The 15371-nt window shown below is 40.0% G+C and overlaps 1 protein-coding gene and 1 pseudogene across 1 annotated transcript in view; both read right to left on the bottom strand.

Moving 5' to 3' along the window:
• SLC26A5 (solute carrier family 26 member 5) overlaps positions 1-12713 on the bottom strand; it is a 56093-nt gene extending 43380 nt beyond the window's left edge. Inside the window, exons 1-2 of the mRNA XM_074340620.1 lie at positions 12622-12713; positions 9177-9301 (exon numbers count right to left, since the gene is read on the bottom strand). The gene's annotated coding sequence lies outside the window, so the exon portion shown is untranslated. The remainder of the gene's footprint in view (positions 1-9176; positions 9302-12621) is intronic.
• Positions 3648-11779, bottom strand: LOC109454146 (MOB kinase activator 1A; annotated as a pseudogene).
• Positions 12714-15371: the final 2658 nt, after the last annotated feature.

Here is a 15371-nt window from a genome sequence, read left to right as displayed (position 1 = left end):
CACTGTGAAAATTTGAAAAATTTCCATTTTTCTAATGCTTAAGCGATACATATTAAATGTATATTATAAATGCATACATTTGTACATATATAATGTATATCTACATGGCTGAGATACTGTCTTAACAATTTTGCATTAAAGTCTTTTTAACTTAACATTATGTCATAAACGTTTTGCCATGTCAATAAATAATTTCAGAAGCATAATTTTTAATAGTTGCATATTTTCTAATATATATGTACCATGATTTAGTTAACTACTTTCCTTATTATTAGATACAGGCTATTTCCAGATTTTTGCTATTATATGTGAGATTTTGTTTTTTATCTGTGTGAGTTTATGTGTGTGATAGTAATAAAAAATGCTTCATATTTAAATAATGCTAATGTTCATTTTAAGTATTAGGTAACTTACAAAGTGAGCACATAAAAACTACAAATTGGCTTAAAATAAGATGAATGGTAGACATTTAAATGAGCTTACTTATATACAATAACAGTTAAACATAATTATAGTAGTTAGCATTTATTGAGACTATGCAATTAAACAATCACAGCATCCATACAAGGTAAGAATTAGCCACATTTTTCGGATGAAGAATCTGTGGCTCCCATGGGATTGGACTGTAATTTAGGTCTGCTCACTTCAGAAATCATGCTCTTATGCATGATGCCTCATTAACTGTGTATGAGAGTAATTATGTCAAAATTTTTATCTAATTTTATCTAAGTTATATTAATTATAGCCATGTATTCCCACTTGTTGTGATTTGGTGTTTATGAAGCATGGCGATCTTAACAAAATGAAAAGCAAGACTACAAGTCAAGGAAGGCCTCAGAGAGGATACTGAATTCCAAGTGCTCTCAAATAATGGGTAGAAGGCAAGAGCAAGGGCATGTGATTCTGCACAGAGAAGTGAAAGGTAAAAATCAATAGGAAATGTTCATAGAATACCAAAAGCACTCAAAAGCATTGTGTTTTGGGTGGTTATAGGAAATGGAACTGGAGAGGTCAAATAGGACCAGGTCTTATAGGACCGTAAAAGGCAGGTACAGGTTCCAATTTGAAGTCTTATGCTCTAGTTATTTGACTATATTCCCACCCTCCTTTGTCCTGTATGGAACTACTGATCAAAACCATCATGCCATGCAAAAACGTTTCAATTCCATTAAAGAAACGGAACCCCTTCCAGCACTAATTTGTTGCGATGGCATAAGTTGAGAAATTGCAAGATTTATTTTCCAACTAGGAACACTTGAAAGACCATTAATACTCACAAGATATGCCTCCAGAATCTTCTTTGGAGTAAAAATTTCAGTAATTCAAATTGGTGCTTAAGTTTGAATGACAGATATTTTAATAAGAAAAGTTCTCTACTTTAAGTGAAAATGGAAGAAGAATCTACTGGTTTACCAGTCATTTCTTTTCCTAAAATAATAACTTGGGTCAAAATAATACACACACGAAAAAACTGCAAGTATTATGGAAGGGCTAATCAGAAAAAGAAACAGTTCCCTCTCCCACTTCTCCTCAATTCTAGCTCTATTCCCTAAAGCAACCATTTTCTTAAAATCATTTTTGTTTTTAGTTCTTCCGTGGGTTTATTTTTAACTTGAAATCAGCTATTAGTATTTTGGGTGGGACTTGTGTGGATCTGTTCTGTGCATTTAGCATCTTTGTCTCTGACACTAAATGCTAGCAACACCCAACGGCCAAATCTCTAGGATTGAGAACCACTGCTCTAAGTAATATAATTATATGGCTTTTTTTTGATTTATCAAATTTAGACATTATCTATAAATGCTTACCATGAAAAATGAATATTTACGTCTACTACTCCCTACTATTTTTTGCCAGATTATATTACTATTTTAATTGGTTTACTTATGTAACCAATATAGGCTAATTCATCCTCTATTCTCTTCTTCTGGAATTTCTATTAGACGTTCATTAGAGCTTCTCATTCTATCATTGTGTCTTTTAATCTCTCATCTTTTCCATCTTTTTATCTCAGTGGGCTGATTCCAGATAGTTTTCTCAGATTTGGCCTCCAGTTTATTACTAATCAAACTTTGCCTCTAATATGTTGTTTAATTAAACACAATTCAATGTTTATATTTTTAATTTTATATCTCCTTTTTGAAATATGCTGTTCTTTTTTATAGTGTACTACTTTCCCTTTGGTTTTCCATTCTTTTTATCCCTTTAATAATTTTTAACACACTTATTAGTTTGTTCATACATTTCCATTATTTTAAATTCTTGGGGATCTGATTCTTCCACAGTGGTACCTAGGTTTTCGAATGTAATACGTTCTGGAAGACCGTTTGAGTTCTGAAAGGTTGGAAAACAGCCGACAGCTAGGCCTCAGGATCTTGCACTCAGTGGAAGCCGTGTGACATGTTCGACTTCCGAGACGTGTTTGAAAACCGAAGCATTTACTTCAGGGTTTACGGCATTCATAAACCGAAATGTTCGTCAACAGAGACGTTCGAAAACCGAGGTACCGCTGTATTTGTTTTGTTTGCTCATACTCTTTGATGGTGGTTTATAGATTTTAAAAATTGTGAGCTCATATTAAATAAGGGGTGGGGAGTGGTTTCCTGTTTCCCTGGCCTTGAGGCCATGTCTTCTTTCCAGCTTTGAATGGTACGACCCCATCCTCACACCCTGGGATCTGTATTCCACTCAGAAACTCCTAAGGGATGTGCTTAGTATGAGCTTGCACTTGCTGCTCATCCTAAGTTTTCCTTAAGTTTTATCCTTATTAGGATAAAGTTTGTACATTTCTACAGTAGTCTTAACTAAGTCTCAAGTCACAATAAAAATATATAGAAGTAATTTTTTTTAAAAAAGGAAACAAACAAAATATCATGTACTCTTAGTACTTTCTTCCATTTTCCTATCCAGAATTTCAAGGCCTCTGAAAGAAAAACATGAATGAAAATAGTGATTTTGAGACCTAAATTGGTCATAATTTTTGCAAGTTTTCTTTTTCTCAGCCAAAAGCTACATATTAAAATTAATCTGAATGAAGTATTTCAAAATAAAGATCTACAAGACCGTCCTTAGATGCCTTAAAAAATTTATTTCTGATACACAATCCTAAACATTTAGATAGGTTCATATGTGAATAAAATCTCAAATAAAGATTTAAAAAATAAAGTCATTTTATAAATAACTCCGGTTACTCCCATACATGTCATATGATGATTTAAATTGCAATCATGAATTGTGAAAAAATATACATACATGTATTATCTATAAAGACAGATATACATCTATACAACTTCAAACTAAAAGGTTTATCCAAAGTGATACAAATATTCTAAATCTTAAGGAAACTTAAAAATACCTTTTCTATATGTAAAATAAAAGTAGAATGAGACAGACCTGATTGTGTTATTGGGAAATTTGTTGTGGAATCTTGTTGATAAATAATGGTGAAAATTCTTAATAACCATTATGCTGTCATCTGAAACAGACTAAATCGTTTACTTCAGTAAGTGAATAATAAGTAAACTGATAAACTGCAGGTTAATAACCATATATTATAACCAAGTGTGACTCTATGACAGTAACAGAAGTGGTCACACAGTGCCTCAGATTTGGCTGTGTCCTGAATTTCTCACTGTGAAGTTATTAGGTCAAACTATCTTTGCCACAGCCATAAAGTTTTTGGGAAATGGGACACCAGTCTTAGAAGGAAAAAGAGTTTCATCATCAAGTTGATCCTGAACCAAAGTTATCAAATAGTCAATGTATTTTGGTGCAGAACATTTGATTGCCTTTTTAATATTAGTACCATTTGTGCTTTTTAATATTAGTACCATCTGCCCAATGATATTCATAGTTTCAACCTGCAGACATGACTGGATAGTTTGCTTCAGTGCAGAATTCTGCAATAGTTGCATATAACATGTTGATCTGGTTGAAGAAATCCATTGTTAATGGCAATCCATTCAATGAGATCCTTTCCCTCTAGCAACATAACAGCTTGTCTCAGATTCCCACTTCCTACTGCATGTTTTAAGAGTTCATACTGATGAGACCCTTCGGAGATATTCTTCTTTGGTTTGAATGTTTCAGAAGAGTGAGTGCTAAAGAGGAAACTCTATTCTCAGAGGGCAGGGGAAGGGCCACTGGCCCCACTGTGTTTAAGATTCCGAGTAGGTAAAGGAACCTAACTGTGCTTTATCCTTTCCTTTTGTGTGTTTGCACTGGAGGGGGGAATGTATGAGTCAACTTAGTCCTCCAGTTGCTAGAAGTCCCATTTTCAGAACTGTGTGAATATTGTTCATTACTGGTTTTATCTTTTAAATAGAATTTACTTAATTCTTCTTACACTTATTCTTCTTGGAGCTCACTACTTGTTCTAATTTGTATCAATTTCTTTCTAAGCCTGGTACACATCTGTCAGCCTGGGATTTTATTTTAATTGCATTGGGGAGTTGTATTCTTTTTTATTTCCCATCTTCCTCCTTTTTCTTTTCTACCCTTATTTTGCTGGAGCATATCCTTAGGTGATTGTTTCAGAAAGGGTACTTGGAAGTAAGTGGCCTGAGTCTTTGAATGTCTGAAAATGCTTGCATTTCACTCTCACACTTAATTGATAATTTTAATGGCAATAGAATTTTAATGTCAAAATAATTTTCCCTCATCATTTTGAAGGCAATGCTCCATTACAGTTTAGTATTCAGTTCACTGATGAGAAGCTATATGTCAATCTTAAGTGACTTTATTTTCCCTTTGAGAAAGTTTTAGGAGCCTCTCTGTATCTTTGACTTTGAAATTTTATACTGATTTTATCCCTGTATGGATTTCCCCTCCCCCACTAATTTGATGGACACTTTTTATTTCATACTTTTCCTCAACTACAGGAAATTGTTTTCCTAGTATTTCTTTGTCAACTTCCTCCCCTCCATTTTCTTTGCTTTCTCTTTCTAGAGCTCCAATAGGCTGGTATAGTAATTACTGAACTGCTTTTCTATGCTTGTTTTCCAGCATGTATATTCTCCATCTTTTTGACAGTTGTGCATTCCAGAAGATTTCTTAAACTGTATCTTTGAAGCCCTCTAATAAATTACTTTTATTTTAAAAATAATTAAAAAAATTTCAAGATCTTTTTTGTCTGTTTTCTGTTTGCTCTTTCTTAGTAGAAGTCTGCCTTTGTTATATGGAAACAATATCTTTTTAATCACACATATCTGCAATAATAACCTGCCATATAAAGGAACATCAAAAATGTCCAAGATAAACAGTTAATAATGCCAGAGGGGATATCAATTAAAATAACTTTTTAAAAAAATCTGAGTACCCTCAGAGTGGTTAAAAAGATATATATGACTTCATTGACTTTTCTGTATAACTGGTGTCACTTTCTTCCACTACATGTTATATGAGTGTTTCCAGGATAGGATTCTTCCCGGAATGAATGAGCGTGTGCCAAGCCCAAATTGGTCAGCTATGATTCAGCTCTCACTGAATGTTGGCTTCCATTTTTAAATGTTCTTTACATTGAGGTTTGATTTACATATGGTGAACTGTACGGATCAACGTATGGTTTCATGAGTTATACCATGCATTTCAGACTAATATAAATAAAACCTTTTTACCGTCCAGAATTTTCTCTGTGTCCCTACCCCTGCCACACCTCCATTGCAGGTAGCTTCAGTTCTGATTTCTATCTGCATAGATTAGTTTTGCCTATTCTAGAACTTCATATAAATAGAACATCCAATTTTTAAAGGGAACTTGAAACTACATGTTAATGAAAACTTTCTTAATTTTTCAATTGTTGGAAGCGAACACAAATTTTTATTAAATAATGTGCAGACCCAACAGTCTAAATTCATCCCACCAGTAACGCAACCACTTTGGGTCTAGGCTACAGTATAAACCAAGAAAATACTTTTTCTAAATTTACTAATTTCTCTCATGATTCTTGGTCTTGGAACTCACAGTTTTTATTTTTTAGTGCCTAGCAGCACATTCTTTAAAACAGAAGGGTAGGCCTAACCTTCAGGACATCAGAAAGCAAGGAGAAAGGGAGACTGAATCCCTCTTTATAGCCTGCCTTGGGGAAAAGGAACCACCAGGGAAAGAATGGGTACAGGCTGGTGGAATTGTGGGTAATTGATTTAGTGGGTAAAGGCCAGCTGGAGAACATCTAGAGGGTGTAACAAAGAAGGAAGGAGAACACGAGGCTGCTATTTTGACTAAACAGTAAGAAACCATCTTCATATCACCTTACAAGTATCCCAATGAAATGGCCCGACGAGGTCCTGTATGATCTTCAGCAACCGCCCCCGCCCCCCAACTCGCCTGCCCCAAACCGCCCCTTTCTGTGCTGATTTCATTTCTTTCTACTTCCCACCTTGTGACTGCTCCAGACACTCAGACCTTCTTGCTGCTTTGTGAACATGCCAGGCACACACCTGCCTCAGGGACTTTGTGTTGGCTAGAAAGCTCCACACCCAGGTAGTTTTATACCTTTTTTTTTTTTAATCACCTTTAAGTCTATGCTCAACATCACTTTCTCAGGCCACCTTATTTTAAATATTATCCAGCTACTCCTCCACTGTCTTCTCCCCAGGTTTATACTTCTCCATAACATTCATCACATCTAACCCATACTGTATTTTACTTCGTTCTTTTCTGTGTTCACTCCTTCCTTCACAAGATTTAAAGCAACATAAGGACAGGTACGTAACAGGAATTCATTAGACATTTGTTGAACAAATGAGTGGATCAAGGAAGAAAGGAGGGAAGACATAAAAAACACTGCTAGTTTTGGTGATTGTTATTAAAAGTGTTCAACAAAATGGATTAGTTAAGAAAATTATCATTTCTAATTATCTTCCAACATTTAATTGTTCTGAGACAGTAAAGATTTAAAAAGCAAACTAATGGTAATCTTATGAACCCGAACAACCCTGACTATACTTACTATCTTCAAAAATTAGATTTGTGGGAGGACAAATGCTTATATATAAACACTTAACTGGGTGTTTGAGTTTACTACTAATTAAGTTTTTCATTAGATCTAAAGTGATGACAAAATCCATCTTTCCCTAGTATCTTTATTTCTCCCTTAATTCATTTTAAGAAGTAGGCAAAGAATAACTTATGAAACAACAACACAGCATGTGCCCAATATTGCTAAATCTTTGGGAACAATGATCAGCAATAAACACATGAAATGAAGCCCATCCTAGAAAACGTTTTTTATGGCAGTGAGTACAACCAGCTCTAGCTGGATGGAGAGGTGGTGGCTGAGCTGGTCCTGTAGTTCTCCAACAGAGTTTAGACACAAGGTAAGGACAGTTCTTCTGTGACACAAAGATAAAGAAGTCTGGTGCCAGAAGCTTTTCACTCAGAAAAAATATTCCCCAGTGTAAGATATTATTTAGAATTAAGTCAGGCCCTACGACTGGTCAATGCTGGATTAGACCACGTAGTCTAGGCTGCTGGTTCACCCATTAAGACCCACTCCATGCACCATGTGTGGGAGACTGCAGGGGACACATGGGCGTAAGCCCATATTTGCCAACACAGAGCGGCTGGGATACAACGATTTACCTAAATTTTAGATGGCTTGAGAATAAATTTGTAGCAGCTATAAGACCAATAGTAGAGAGAAAATAAAGAAATCAAGTGTAGCTCCTTGTAATCCACGGGCCTTCTGACCCTTCTTCTACATTTTCCCCTTAAAGCCTTTTCCTCTTTTGTCAACTCATATCCATCTCTCTTTTACTGATCTGATGGTCACACATACATTGTTTTTTATTTTTTTCCTTCTGCTAAGTGTTTGGGATATAAAGGGAGTAGGAGAAAAAAGGAGTAGGATGAACAGAAATAAATTCCATGGATTACAATTTAATAAATTATATCTTTAAATCTAAGAATAATTTTCGAGGTGTGAACATCTGCAGAATTTACAATGTATCGGCATCGAGATTAAGTCCCAACAAATGATTAAGGTAAACAATGTGCTCTTTTTTTCCTATCCCAGTTCTGGTAACTCGATAGTCTACAACTACTTGAGAAGGTGTGAGGATCATTTTTTTATCTCAGTTTGGACACAGAAGCTCACATTTCAGCAACGATCAAGCTGATCGTACTTATCCTTTGCTGACACCTTTCTCCTCCACCCCAACAAGTCACAGATCACCTCTAGGAGAAAATTTCAATAGGCTATTAAACACTGGCATGGATACCGAGAGAAGAGAGCTAATCCTCTCTAGGGACCTTCAGGAACAGCTAATCATCTTGGATAGGCAGAGTTACACCTAATTCAGTCCATCAAAATGTACTGGGTGCTGAGAACTCGCAAAGCATTGTGGGAATACTGAACTGGTGAGGGGGCACAACACCTTCCCTGAGTAAACTGAAATTGATTTGGACTGCTTCTTAGAAAGGCATGTTTAGGCTTGGTTACCATTAAGTGTATGTGATAGTGTATACCGATTATGTATAAAAGGAATTTTGTGGGCCTGCTTTCTATCTTTAGGTGACACAGTCTTAGAACCACGCCATAATGATTATTTAACCCAGTAAATCTCAATCCTGGCTAGGCATTAGTGTCTTCTGGTGTGTGTATGTATGTGCCTGGCTGGTGGGGGGGGGGTGCTTAAAAAAAATAGAGATGTCTGGGCCTGCCCCAGTCCAATTAAATCAGAATCTCTGACCCAGTTTTTTTTTTTTTTTAAACAAACTCTCCAGGTGGTTCATATTCATTAAGAACTACTAATCCCATATGACACTCTAATTTTTCACACAGAAAAATTAAGGTCCAAAGAATTTAGTTGACTTGTTACTTGCCTAAGATCACATACCTAGTTAATGGCAGAATATTGATCAAAATCATGATCTCCATTAATTTACTCATCTCATACATTTCTCTCAGTGACATTCCAGGGTTGTGACCAGTCACCTACCCAGCAGTTGTTACTCAAGGATAAGGTAAGTCAAAACTGATTTATATCTAAGGATCAGTTAGGCTGATCCCGATCCAAGTTAAAAGGGGAGAGTAAGCTGTGATGGTTCTGGCATTCTCTCTCTTAGTGTGATTCAGGCCTCTGGACATGTTAAGGAATCCTTTGGTCCAGGTAAAATCCATCACTACTTATGACCTACTCTCCCATTTTACTAGTTCCAGGGGGCCCTTTACTTACTCAGATCCAACGTGTAGCACAAGGGGGCAGGGAACAGGGTCCCCAGCTGGGAGATCTAGGGCAGTTTAGTGAAACCTTGATCAGTAGGGATGAGAGCTGGAGAAGGAAGAGCTGGCTCCTCGTCCCTAGGGATAGAAGAAAGGAAAGTTAATTCACAGTTGCTAGTTTGTTCTTTGAAAGAAGTTATGTCCAAAATGTTTCTTAATGCTGTCCATTCCAAATAGCAACCAAGTCTCTCCCAAGATACAACTACTGTTATCACAGTGGTTTACACTGAAATGGTAATTATATAATAAAAAATGAAAATAAATAAACATATTTCACTCCAAAATGTGAACTACTAGTGTGTGTGTGCATGTGTGTGTGTGTGTGAGAGAGAGAGAGAGACAGAGAGAGAGAGAGAGAGAGAGAGAGAGAGAGAGAGAGGTCAAATTTTGAACTCAACCATCCCCATACTTAACAATTCATGGCTACCAAAGTTGGCATGTGAGAAAATATCCTGAAAGGGGAAAATCATCTCAGAAGCACTTTCCTTGAGAAGAACAAGAAAATTTGAAAAATGAGATTCATAATTTTCAAGATAAAAGCTGATCTTCACCAACTTAAAAATCAATGGGACTAATATGTCTTTAGTCTTTTACAAATAACACAATTATTACTCCCCATTCACAGAACACTTACTCAAAAGGCCAGGTATTTATTCCTTTCGAAATTAAATTAAATTATATCCACTCAATTTGTGGATTTACCCACATCCTTGCTTCATTTCCTTTTTCTCCATTTACCTACCTTCTGACTAATTCACTGCCTTTGTTCTAAAATTGACATCTCATTCCTGGGCACCATAAATCCTTTGAAAGACATGAAACATTTTGAATAGGTGTGCATTTTTTTCTGGCAACAAAGTCCCTAGCTTTGGCCAGATTTTTAAAAAGACCTGTCTCCTCCTCAAAGCTCCATAGAGTACAACTCTTTTCAAAGGTGATGTTGGGGAGATGATGACATTGATGGTGGTATCTACAATGAACGATTGTATGAAATTGGCCTCTGGATCTATCCTCCAAAAGGATGGATTTAGATGAAATAGGTTGGGAAGCACCAGAGGATTAAATTTATTCATGTCTTCTGTCATGCAAGATTCCATTAGTTTGAAACCAAAGGAAAGGAAACCGATCATCTCATTTTTCTTGCTGATTTTGACTTTATTAACTCAATGGTAATTCAAATGATAGGAAAAATGGGACATATCTACTTATTTAAGTTGTATTTCCTAGAAAAACCTTTTACTTTGGAATTACTAAAATGCTAACTACTTACAATGGTAGAAAAGAATCACAAAATGATTAGGAGGACACCAGGGGAAACTCTTGGCCTTCAGAATGAAATTAAAGATCAAATGTTTTTGATTTTAAATTGAATAGGCAGTGCAAACCTTACAAACCAGTCCACTGTTGTTGCTGGTGTTTGAATTGGAAAATTCCTCCATCATCCATTTTCTGCCGCTTTTAGCAAAGCGCCTCATGCAGGGAAGGTGCTCAAATACTAGTTGGATTGAGTCAATTCTTTTGGTATCGCTCATAAATTAATGAGCAACGTGTAACTCTGTATAGTTTCAGAGTAGTTAAAGAGAGAAAAAAAGAAATGCTACGTAACAGAATTGGGGCTTCAGGTGTTACCTAATAGACTAGAGTGCTTTCCAGCAGTGCACTTAAGATATCAGCCATAGCAACCTTACCTAGGAATTCTTCACCCTAAGTTTCTTTCTAATGCAAATTAGTTTGAATTTCTCTCTCCTGTCTCCTGCACCCTGCCTGAAACTCTTCTGATACAAAGAAATACTACAGCAATTAAAAAACCTATTTCAAATTTCATTTCAAAAAGGGTCACCCAGTTGATTCTTGAACAATGCAGAGGTTAGGGGTGCCGACCCCTGTGCAGTCAAAAATCTAAGTATAACTGTTGACTCTCCCAAAACTTAACTACTGATAGCTATCTGTTGACCTGGAGCCTTACCCATAACATAAACAGTCGATTAACACACGTTTTATATGTTATATGTATTATATACAGTATTCTTACAATGAAGTAAGCTAGAGAAAAAAACATTAAGAAAATCATGAGGAAGTGCATTTACAGTACTGTACCTATTTACTGAAAAAAATCTGTGTACAAGTGGACCCACAGAGTTCAAACAGGTGTTGTTCGAGGGTCAGTTGTACTTCCTATCACATACTTCAAATTCCCCTCCTTTTCCAAGCTAACCTTAGATTACACATTTATGTCTAATGTACATTGTTCCCAGTTTTCAGACAAGAAAAAGCCGTTCTCCCCAAATTGCCATTTTTCTTACAAACTGTTCCATTCATATTTTTAAAATTCTAGACCCCAGATTGATAACCGCGAGGAAAAGACACTTCCCCGCCTCACTCACAGCCTGACTGCTTCACAGTTGGCCGACCCTTGTTTTTCATCTTAGAGGACTTGACTGTCACCAAGACCGCCCAGCGCGCCCCCAAGGCTGGAACTGGCCCAGAGTGCGCACTCAGTGGGGCGGTCAGGGCCGGGAAACGGAGTTCCTGCTCACCGGTCTTGACTAAACCCATGCCAAGAGCTTTCAGAGCGTAGAACGTCAGAACCGCTATCTACGGTGGGAGAGCGCCTACCACGATAAGGGCTTAGGAAGGAGAAGGGTTTTCGGCAGGAGGCCGCCACTGCCAAGTTTCAGGGCAGGAGGGCTCTTCGTAACCCCTTGGTTAACGGAGGTGCCGGAGACCCGAAGTTCATGCTTTCCCGGGGCGCTGGGGGTGGGGTGCGCTGGGGAGAGGGGGGAGCTGCGCTGACTGGACCCCCGCGCAGGCAGAAGCGGGCCGACCCACCCCGGCGTCCCTGGAGGCAGCGCCTGGCCTCCGGAGAAGGCGACAACACCTACTGTTTTTTTCTTAAGAAAATCCATGGGGATACGAACAGGCCAGAACGACGTAAGAAGGCGTCGTGCCACAGCAGGGCCAGGATGAGGGCGTGTAGGGAGCAGCATCAGGGCGCGTGGGAAGTTAGGCAAACAGCGCTGCCCAGAGCACAGGGCTGCCTGAGAAGCCGAGGGAATCAAACGTCTGCCGAGCTGCAGACGTCGGGTAAGGCGCCCACGCTGCCCCGGCTGCGGGAGGGCTCACGGGAGGTTTGCCAAGGACCGCACGTCTTGAGAGTCTCCTGCCACGATGTAGAGACAGCGCGGCTGTGGGCAAGGCGTTGGTTGACTATTATTTTTAGGAAAGACTGAAAGCCAGAGACAGAGCGGAGACAGAACTGCCAGGAGAGGCGGCGACACCGAGCGTCTCCGCGGGGGTCGCCCCTGGCCCGCAGCGCCGCAGACGCGCCCGCTCCTCCGGCCTCTGCGCCCAGGTCGGCCCCCGACGCCCCGACCCCGCGGCCGCCCGCGCGCACTCACCGGCCCGCGCTGCCCGGGACTGCTCTGGGCGGAGCCGCCGCCCCGCCGCGCTCCGGAGCCGCTGCCGCCTCGACGCCGCGCCTCTGCCTCCCCGCGCGGCTTTCGAAGGAGGCGCTGCCTGCAGTGGAGGCGCGGCGCCCGGCGCGTCGCCCGTAACCCGAGCCCGCCCCGCCCCGCTCCCGGGCGCACCGCCGCCGGGCCGCCCTCGGCTGTGCGACCCCTACAACCCCCGGTCGCTTCTCAGCACCGAGAACTTCTAAGGTGTGCTTGGAAACTAATACCCCGCTCGTCCAGACCCCCAAAGTTAGGCACACTCACCTCCCACTGCCCGCGAACTCCTCAAGGCGGGATTCCTGCAGCTCAGAGGTAGGAAGCAGGAGGCAAATTTATTACAGGTTGGAGGCCGAAGAAAGCACAATGAACACGCGATACTATCCAAGTAGGAAGCATTGCTTATTATTGTTTAAAAATGAAAACATCCTAACGTATTTTTTTCAAGTATAGTCATTATGGAGACTCAAGTTGACACAGGAACATTAAAATGCTGAATGACAATTGCGACAAAAGAAAAGAAAAGCTTTGATGAGCTGCCTTCCATTAATATTTTACTTCCAAATATTGTACAAGACAACGAGTGACAGATTCTTTTCCAGGCTTTCGAGTTAGAATTTACGAAACAACTTTTTTTTAAGGTAAAGCAACATAATACACTATTTAGGAGAAAGGAATGTAAACGGAGGAAACACTGCGAATGGCAAGAAAACAAGGGAGGGAAGGAAGAAGGGACAAACAAGGAAGGAAGGAAGGAAGGAAGAAAGGAAGGAAGAAAGGAAGCCTGTTTTATGTTTTATTTCCAACAACTAGGCAACACCGCGGTCGGAGTGCCCAAATCCAAGAAGGTGAGGGGTAGGAATGATTGCAATATGAAAACTTTCCTCTGTCCTTCTGTCTTAAGCAAGGATTATGGTTGGCTCATCAGGGTCTTTGTTCGGCTTTGTGCACTTCTGCGCGTGCACACTGTAGTGACACAGGTGATGAGCTAGCTATTGGCCAACCTGTCTTCAAGCTGAAAAGCGCGCCTGGAGACCTCAGTGGCGTCTGATAATGAGACCCCACCTCCTGAGCAGAGGCCAGGTATCACCTGTGGAACGCTAGTGCTGTCATTCACGCACGGAAGGAAGAGCTGGAAATTTCCTCTCTGCTCCACGCGAGGGCGCTCTCTTCAAGGGCACCAGACCACTCTATGAGTCCTGTGCTGAGATATTACTGATATCTGGGCATGAGTGTTCAACTAATTTTTCTTTTCTTCAAGCTTTGAACACCTCTGAATAAATCCTAAGAGAATGAGATACTGAAGAGGAATTGGGTTCCTGTGACATGCATTTCTGGTGTCGTTCATTTGACCCTGGGCCTTTGCCATCTGACTAGATTACTTGTCATAAACATGCCCTATAGCTCAGTACGTAAACTATGATGTACATAGGAATCACCTGGGGATTTTGTTAAAAATGCAGATTATGATTCAATAGGTCTGGGAGATGCGTTTCTAACAAGGCCCTAGGTGTTGCTGATGGGCTGTTGGAGGATTAAACTGAGGAGCAATAGACAGGTGGATTACAAACAACTTTGGAAGCAGCACCCAGGTAATTAATGTAACAACAATTGTAATAGCAATACTGAGTAACTCTTGTTCAGTGTTTGTACGTGCTAGGCGCTGTCCCAAGCACTTTACAGGTATTAACTCATATCACAACACTTTGCGAGTTAGACACTGCTTTATTTCTAGTTTAGAGATGAATTTACTTTCAGTTTTACCCCCCTCTCCCCCTTTCCCGTCCTTGGTGGCTTGATTTAACTTTTGAGTTTGTAGAACATTAACATGTCCCCAAAGTGAAAGCGATACAAATGGCATACTCAGAGAAGTGTCTTCCCTCCTCTGTTCACCCATTCCACCCAATCGCCTGTGAATTAGCAATTTTATGATTTTCTGGTTTGTTCTGCCTATGTTTCTCTTTGTGACGCTAAGCAAATATATGTATGTGTTCTTGTTTCCCCTTCTTTCTTACACAGATGGTGGCTGTATTTTTTTTTTTTTTTTTTTTTAAAGATTTTATTGGGCAAGGGGAATAGGACTTTATGGAGAAAGGGAACAGGACTTTATTGGGGAACAGTGTGTACTTCCAGGACTTTTCCAAGTCAAGTTGTTGTCCTTTCAATTTTAGTTGTTGAGGGCGCAGCTAAGCTCTAGGTCCAGTTGCCATTGTTAATTGCAGGGGGCGCAGCCCACCATCCCTTGGGGGAGTCAAAGTGGCAACCTTGTGGTTGAGAACCCGAGCTCCAACCAACTGAGCCATCTGGCACCCAGGAGCTGAGTGGCAGGCAGCTCATTGACTTCATTCTAGTTGCGGAGAGCGCAGCTCGCTGGCCCATGTGGAGATCGAACCGGCAGCCCTGTTGCCCAGAGCTTGCGTTCTAACCAACTGAGCCACCCGTCCGCTCCTGTAAATGCATTTTTTTAAAATAAATTTTATTGGGGAATATTGAGGAAGAGCGTGTTTCTCCAGGACCCATCAGTTCCAAGTCATTGTGCTTCAATCTAGTTGTGGAGGGCGCAGCTCAGCTCCAAGTCCAGTCGCTGTTTTCAATCTTAGTTGCAGGGGGCGTAGCCCACCATCCCATGCAGGAATTGAACCGGCAACCTTGTTGTTGAGAGCTTGCACTCTAACCAACTGAGCCATCCAGCTGCCTCT

Source organism: Rhinolophus sinicus, linkage group LG09 (assembly GCF_036562045.2).
Source record: "Rhinolophus sinicus isolate RSC01 linkage group LG09, ASM3656204v1, whole genome shotgun sequence".
Classification (NCBI taxonomy): Eukaryota; Metazoa; Chordata; class Mammalia; order Chiroptera; family Rhinolophidae; genus Rhinolophus; species Rhinolophus sinicus.
This window is presented reverse-complemented; position numbering and strand designations above follow the sequence as displayed.